At 37.6% G+C, this 8,377-nt stretch overlaps 1 long non-coding RNA gene across 1 annotated transcript; it reads left to right on the top strand.

Moving 5' to 3' along the window:
• The first annotated feature begins 1,120 nt into the window (after positions 1–1,120).
• LOC138160017 (uncharacterized) lies at positions 1,121–6,426 on the top strand. Its single transcript, XR_011168050.1, has 3 exons — positions 1,121–1,293; positions 4,255–4,377; positions 6,188–6,426. It is a non-coding gene; the product is annotated as an uncharacterized lncRNA (long non-coding RNA).
• The last annotated feature ends 1,951 nt before the right edge of the window (positions 6,427–8,377 follow it).

The raw sequence follows: 8,377 nt of genomic DNA, 5'->3' as shown, positions 1-8,377 counted from the left end.
ACCGGCCTCAGACACTTAGCACAAAAACTAGCCATGTGACCTTGGGCAAGTCACTTAACCCCAACTGCCCTCCAAAGAAACAAAAAAGCCAAAAAAGAAATATACTTGTTCTGCTCCCTCTTTTCCTACCACGTTCTGAGCAATGATCTAGGTGGCAAAGAGTTATCCTTTTAATCTCTACTCTTTTTGTTAAATGTTTTATGAATTCAGTTGAAATAGTACCCTTTAAAATTAACTTGAGAGTTATTTTTCTAATTTGTATTTATTCCTATAATACATGTGAATTATTACATTGTTTTCATAACGAACTTTTTACTTTAAGATTCTCAAAGGAATTTGTGTTGTGATATCTTCTAGGAAAAGCTAGAGAAACTGAGTCAAAGGTCAGACAAATCACTAGTGCATTTTACAACAGAATGAAGTTACCTGACTCCCAGGCATTGGGAATTCTTCTAATTGCTACACAATCTTTCTTCCCAATGGGTGAATCTTATCTCAGAATATTTAGTTGCCTAACAAGCTCCGGGATTTCATGAGAGTTCCCCTTCCCCTCCCCCCAACTCTCTTTAAAGTTAGCTTCCAGCCTTCTTAGAGCAGGATTACTTTGAAGTGATTCCCTTTGGAAGAACCTAAAGGTGCCTTTGGTTTCCACAGTAAACTATATAAAATCCTGCACTTAGAGAGGTTTGCTCTCTCCACTTTTAGACTTTATAGCTGATAAACCTTTGTGGAGTCAGTCACATAGAATACTAAAAATAAATTTCTGTGCATAGGGCAAAACAGGCATTAACATTTGTTTGGATTCATTGAATGTACTCTTTTTGCAGACATTTCCCTTTTCTTTGTAGAGACTGAGCTCCTGGGCAATATTAATAAAATAAAAACCTGAATTTGGGTAGGAATTATACTCTTAATATTTCAGTTGTAAAGAGTGAATCATGAATAAATGGACGTTTCATTCATGGATGTTCCTGTGTGCTAAGAAGCATATCTATCATAATTGTATGCTTGACAACTTGGAATGGATGTTATTTCTTTCCTTACCATCACCCTTTCTTTTTGCTTGAGGCTTTGTTTAAAGAGGTGGAATGTTAAGCATTTTTATTTTAATCAGACACAGTCTCTGTGGGAAATTCTTCCATCCTTCCCTTGGATCTCTCTCTTTTTAAAATCAAAGTGATGATGTAAGCACTATCAGTGGCACTGATTAGATAGTTGGCCAAATGTGGAGATCAAGCCGAAGTTACAGCCTTGTGATCTTCAAAGGGAAAGGAAGCCTGGAGAAAAAGAAAGGTATTGTAGTGATGAAAAGGTGCCTTGTAATTGGAGGAGAAATTAGGTCAAAACAGAGACTCTTAAGAACTATCTTTTCCTGTTTCAGTCTTTCTCTCCAATTGATTTACCATTAATGCAAACCTATGTTAGAGAAGTCTTGACATTCTGAAATCTAGAAGGATAAAACTGTGTCATTTCAGCAGTAGACTTTATTTATTTATTTTTAACTTTTAAAAATCAATGGTATCTATAAGAGTGGGAGTGGAGAGCTTCATTAATCGTACAAATATTTTAAAAATGTATTCCATCTGGTTCAGACCCATCAGCTGCTATGCATTCCTATGGGAGAAGGTAGCTTCAATTCTACCTTAGAATACTGAGACAGGAATTTAGTGAATTGATCTCTTTGTGTTCCTAGTTTGTAGATAATGGTTTACTAACACTTAAGTAATAAAGAATATATATTTTAGTAATCCTGTAATTTTTAGGTGTTCTATACTAAACATAACATTCTGGAAAGCTTTTCAATAATTGTGTATCATTTTGATAATGATTTTAATACACTTTCTTAAGAGACATCATTTGAAATACAAATTTGTTCTTTCTGATAATGTCATTACTTTTGAGAGATTTGACAGTTACAGTTTCCAAAGAAAGAAATGATTGACTTGAATATGAGCATGAAACTGCAATGAAACCTAAATTAAATTCTCTCTCCTTTAAAGGGAGAAGCAAAACTGAAAATTCACAGTAACTCAAATTTATCTTTCAGGAAAAATGCCCGGATACTTATGACCTCAAGAGTGAACAAGACCAATTTCAACTAAATGATTTATCTTATTTTAATGAACAGAAATCTATTTTCTTTCCCTGTCATCTCTCACTCCATTGGGGGAGCGGAAAAGAAACATAAATTCCTTGTAATAAATATGTGGAGTCTACCAAAACTAATTCCCTCATTGACTGTATTTATATATATATATATATACATATACATATATATGTATGTATGTATCTATGTATTATGCACATATGCATGTATACACATACACATAAATCACCTCTGTTGGGAGGTGACTGGCATGTTTCATTGTCAGCTCTCTGGAGTTGTGGATGTTTATTGTGGTGATCATAGTTCTTACAGCTTTCAGAGTTATTATTATTACATAAATTGATCTCCTAGTCAGAGAGTCCCTGAATTATAGAAAATTTTTTGGGTTGATGACATCTGTCATATGTCTTGGGATACTCAGTCATTGGTTCTCTTTTGCTGCTCTGGATGGGTTCTTTCCTGCCCTATCCTGATCTATCTTGTTCAGAATTTAAAGGCATGTTCCTGATATGCCAGCAGACAAGTGCTGACAATACCCCAAAAGAGGCCGTTATAACTCAAGAAAGGACCTTTATAATCCAAGAAAGAGGTGATGCAATGCAGCCCTAGTTTCATTTTTCATTCTCCTGAGAAAATCATATCCAGGTCACCCTGTCCCTTAGGACATACTTTGGCATGTAGAGATAAATAGCCTCAGTTTTTGCGTTTTCCTTTGGTGGTAGTAAAATATTCAAGTTATATGACAACCATGAAGTACAGATGGAGTTTGCCACCTGCATGGTGCAGACTATTTTTAGTTGAAAAAATTGTAAAATATGTCAATGTAGGATATTGGCACCATATAAGGAAATTTGAAGATAGTCAACTTTTATATATGTTTATGTGGACATTTTAATTCTTCTCCACTGAAATTCTCCTCTGGGGATGTTCATGGTATGTATGTGGTTGACCCTGGGTTCTTGAGGCAAAGCTAGATCTGGCACATCCTACCAAACAGCAATGCCTTTAAGGATGGATCTAATGACAGATTATGAGGAGTCTGTAATCTTGTTTTTTGCTGATCAGCCTGGCTGAGTTCAAAAAGACCCATGACCAGAAGTTTTAACACCTGGGATGTTTTTGTTTTGTATTTGGAGGGACGGGGGAAGGGGAGTGGTGAGAAGGGGTGAACAGCCACTCAGCAAGACTATATAGTAGCAGAGGTGTGCTGGTAAATGTTTAACAGCCACCTCTCCAAAAAAAGTACATGACACATTTTAAAGTTTAATTTCTATTATTAACATTTTCTCAATCACTTTCTTAAGTCTAGGTGACAATCAACAAAACAATAAATCAAGCCCTGGTTTGTAGCATGGAGTGATTTCTGAGTTTTTAAATGCTCAATCTGAAAATGTAGCAATCAGCTCTGGGAGACAGGAACAAGTTCCTCTGTATGATGGTGAGAGAACTATACACACACACACACACACACACACGTGAAATCATGAATATGTACAGTATTGAAGTAAGAAGTATGACAGTTTGATACCAAATCTCCATGATTCAGACCCAAACCTGAAAAAAATAAAAATCTCACTTCTTTAAATAATGACAGCTATCTGGTTTTAAAGGCATCAAGGCACGGAACTGACCTGATTACACCTAATATGAATTTATGGTGTATCAACTCAGCCAGCCCCCTGCTACTACTTGGCACTCTTTCTACTTTTATTGATTCCCTATCTGACTATATACAACAACTGTCCAATCCTTTTTCTCTTTCCTCCTTCTTCCCAAACATACCCTTATCCCTTATAAAAATAACCTAGCCTCTTATTGCATTGAAACAACTGAAATAAGTCAACAACAATTCCCTCAATTTCCCTCCGTTTGTTCTCAAAATTTCTCAGCACAGTCATCACTGATTCTTTCCTCTTGCCCTTTTCTGGCAGAAGAGGTATTGTTACTTGCTAACACTAATCCCTCCATCTATGCCCTTCATCCCATCCTCACCCCCCCCCAGCTCCCTTCTCTGGTAATAAATGCTCTTATTTGTCCTTTTCAGAAGAGGACCAGTGAAATCAGGGGGTGATGTCTTGACTCATGCATGAATTGGATGTAAGTGACGTAGAGTTGCACAAAGTCATCAGCATCACTCTCTCTTCCAGAGTCATCAAAATCCAGTGGCAAGACAAAAGTCAGGATGACTGGCGCTGTCCAAGATGCAGTGGGTGACCCTGACTGCTTTGATGTCTGACCAAGCTCTTGGGGCTCTGCAGTGCCTTCTTCAGGTGTGTTCATGGCTGTTGGACCAAATGGTTCTCATCTGACCATGCTACTGGGGGAAGCCATACGTGGTGTAGACACCCTGCTAACTCGCAGGTCCATTGGTTACTCTCAACCTGGGTTAGCCCATCTGCTGAGATGGTTTACTGGGGTGTGGCTGTTGCTTCTACTACAACTTCTTCGAGCCACAGGTGAGAGTTGAATGCCAGCAAGACACCAAAGGTCTAGAAAAGGGCTCAGCAAGTCCTCATACCAGAGGTACTGGTCCTCCTTGAACTTGAGGTTTAGATTATATAGTTTAATACCTTTTAAAAAATTATGGAGGGGTGGCTGGGTGGCGCAGTGAATAGAACACCAACCCTGAAGTCAGGAAGACCTGAGTTCAAATGTGCCTCAGACACCGTGTGACCGTGTGATCATGGGCAAGTCACTTAACCACAATTGCCCTGCCTTCCCCCTCCAAAAAGCAAAAAAAAAAAAGAATATGGAGATACTGAGTCACACGAAAATAAGGTATCTATTAAATGGCAGAGCCAAGAGTGGTAGCTGGACCACAGGCCTTTCCAGTTATACTATGCTGCTTTCCTTTCCAGGGTTCAGAGGGTTAGGGTAGTTCATCCAACTTGAAGCTTCTTTTGGAACTTCAAAATCAGAGTAGGTTAGCAACAACTGTCTTTTTTTCTTCTACTTTATAGAGAAGAAGGTAGTGTTCTAAGCCTAGGGCAGGGGAAGATCAATAAAAGTAACTTCACACTTAGATAGCTGCATGTAAAACATGTAGATTTATGTAAATAAAAATGTGAATTAAAAAAAGGAAAAGGGAAAGACTTGAAAAAGGTAGCACTTAAACAGCACTGGCAAGGTGGTCAGTAACCCAGTTGTCTAATATCTGTCTACAATCATCTTCAAAAACTCTGGGATTACATGTTCCCTGCACTGGGGCATCTGGGTGATTCAGAGCATAGAGCACTGGGCCTGGAGTCAGGAAGATTCCTCTTCTTGAGTTCAAATTTAGCCTCAGACACTAGCTCTGTGACCCCGGGCAAGTCACTTAACCCTGTTTCCCTCGGTTTCCTCATCTGTCAAATGAGCTAGAGAAGGAAATGGTAAAGCAGTCCAGTGTCTTTGCCAAGAAAACCCCAAGTGGGGTTGGATATAATTGAAAAATGACTGAACAACATCAGTGCATATACCTTAAAGCAAGGTCATAATGGGTTTCTGTGATCAACTTTCCCCAAACAAACACACACCACCTGGTGCTTCAGTACTTGAGATGTCCCTGGGATCAACCTATGAAACTGAGGCTACAGAATTAGCTGAGTTGAGTGGATCCTGATTGTATTAGAATGTTAGAATATTTAGGGGAATAAGCAAGGACAAAGGACTGAAGATCTTTCACAGGGGTGAATTTTCAATAACCTGTATAGAGCATGTGATATTTGCCCTTATTCCATAGCCAAGTAATTAATAATAATATCAAAACCTAATGTTTATATAGCATTTACTAGGTGCTAAACACTTTATGATTATTTCATTTGATCCTTACAGCGATGCTGGGAGGTAGGTACTATTATCATCCCCATTTACAGATGAAAAAAACTGAGGCAAACAACAGTTAAGTGACTTATCCAAGGTCATACAGCTAGAAAGTATCCGAGGTCTGATTTCAACTCAGGTCTTCCTGATTCCAGGCCCAGCATTGTCTTCACTTTCCCACCTACCTGTCCCATACATAATTATTATTATCTATGCTCAAAATATATACTCATCTAAGTGAAGTTAAAGGGACTCAGAAAATTCCTTCTTATTCCCCAGGTTATCACAGAGAATGAAGTGAATTCTGCAAGAAAAATGTACATAAACTGCCTGTAACCTTTGACCCAGCAATCTCACTACAGGGTGTGTATCTCAAAATGTCATAGATAGAAACAAAAGTCTAATACATACTTGAATATTCATAGAAGCACCCTTTGTGACAGCAAAGTGGGTGCTTAGCAGTTGAAGAATGATGGAACCAACTATGGTGTGTGAAAATAAATGGAATATTACTGTGCAGTCTGAAATAACTAATATGAGAGCTTCAGAGAAACTTTTGAAGGTTTGTATGAACTAATAGGCCATGAAATAAAGAGATCCAAAAGAAAAATATATACAACTAGAGCAGTGTTAATGAAAAAATTGCTAAAAGAGAGATGAACTCTGAGTAATGAAACTCCTCTGGTAGGGTCTGTGTGACAAAGACCATGTCTTCTTTGAATAGCTTTTGTTTGAGTGTTTAGTGGTGTGTACTTTACAAAGCAGTGTTCATTTAATCAGTAGTATTGTTTTGATTTTAAAGTTCGGGGAAAAAAAGAAAAGAAAAGAAACGTTGCTCCCTTTCATTTTGTAAGACACTAAGACCAATAAGTAAAAAAATAATATGTTCAGAAATGTGTGTTTTCATACACACATACACATGTGTGAATATGGCATAAAACTTGATATAATTTACATCTGAAAGGTGCATCTAGACTAACTTTTGTTTTTTGAATAAAGAAACCGAGACCCAAGTAGGTTGAAGTGACCTGACCAAGGTCATACAATGATAAATGTAGCAGGTTCTCAAATCCAGATCCTCTGATCTCTGATGCCATTGTACATGTAAGATCAAAATATTTTCCTATATTGTTCTCCAAGTAATAACCATAAATCTCGCTAAAAAATATTTTTCTCCTGTTTTCCACCTTACTTCACTGCATGTTTTAAGCAGTCAATAGTCATTTATTAAATTCCTATTGTATAGACTGCATTTTAATAAGTACTGATGATGAGGGATTTAGATAAGATGTTAGGTCCTCCCTTCAAGTAACTCACATTTAAGTGGGAATAAGATACCAACAAAGATAACTGTTATAGACAATATGTAAAAGTAGTAGACAGAAAACAAGTACCTGAGCTAAGTGTTCGGTTGGAAGATTATTCATAATTGGGGAAAAGGGATGTCTGTTTTTTACATGATCAGAAAGCAGAATCACTTATTGGAATATGTCATATGGTTGTTTTAATAGTAGTCTGTTCTATACTCTGAATTTGTATTGAGTATGAGAGAGGGGGTCACCTCAAGGCAGGAAATGTGGTAGCCAAGGAACACGGAAACAGGACTATGGGATCCAGAAAGCAAACAACTAAATATGACTCTGTGGCACCTTGCTGAAAAAAAGGTTTTTTTGTATATTCAAATACAAGTGAAAGTGTATGTATTTAGGGAAATGGAGGCTGATATGAACTAGATGAGCCAGATTGGGGTGGGGAACCTTTGGCCTTGAGGCCACATGTGACCCTCTAGGTCCACAATTAGAACCCTTACTTTAAATTCAGTCAAAAGGCTCCACTTGAGGACCTAGAGGGTCACATGTGGGTTCCCCATCCTGAACTAGCTAATAAACAATAAATTGTTTCCTAATTTTTCCCTTGTGGTACCTTTCTCTCATTGGCTGGTTCTTTCCAGAACTCCCATTTTAAGGAAAGCACTCAGGTCAGTCATGTCTTCATTCCTTTCTAGGCTCCTCTTTCCCCACTCTCTGGACTTTTTCTACTGCCATACCCCCCACCCCCATATATATTTTCCTCTTTCCATGCTCTCCATTTCAGTGTTTTAGAATGTCAGCTTCTTGAGGGATTTTCTGCTGTATTTGCATTCCTAGTGCTTAGTACAGTGCCTGGCAAATTCTAATCATTTAATATGTACTTTTTGACTGGACACAAAACATACTTTGAAATCTTACAGAGCAGCAGTGAATGAAACTGAAACATAACTGAGAACATTTATGATGCAACTGTCTAAAGAATAGAAACTATTCAGAAAGGCCAGGATTTTAGGGGAATTTTCTAAACTAGGGGTCAATACATTTTTTTAATGCCAAGTCTTTTTGTCATTTGTGAACCTTTTGAAATATTTGTTTGACTTTTCTCTTTGCCAAACAATCATAGTTGAAAATGAAACAAGAAAAATCTAAAGCTCTGGGA

The sequence above is a fragment of the Petaurus breviceps genome, unplaced genomic scaffold, assembly GCF_028583685.1.
Source record: "Petaurus breviceps papuanus isolate PSGF00001 unplaced genomic scaffold, PetGlider_PUasm1.0 178, whole genome shotgun sequence".
In the NCBI taxonomy this organism is placed as follows: domain Eukaryota; kingdom Metazoa; phylum Chordata; class Mammalia; order Diprotodontia; family Petauridae; genus Petaurus; species Petaurus breviceps.
Note: the sequence above shows the minus strand (reverse complement) of the source record. Positions and strands in the feature narration are given on the sequence as shown.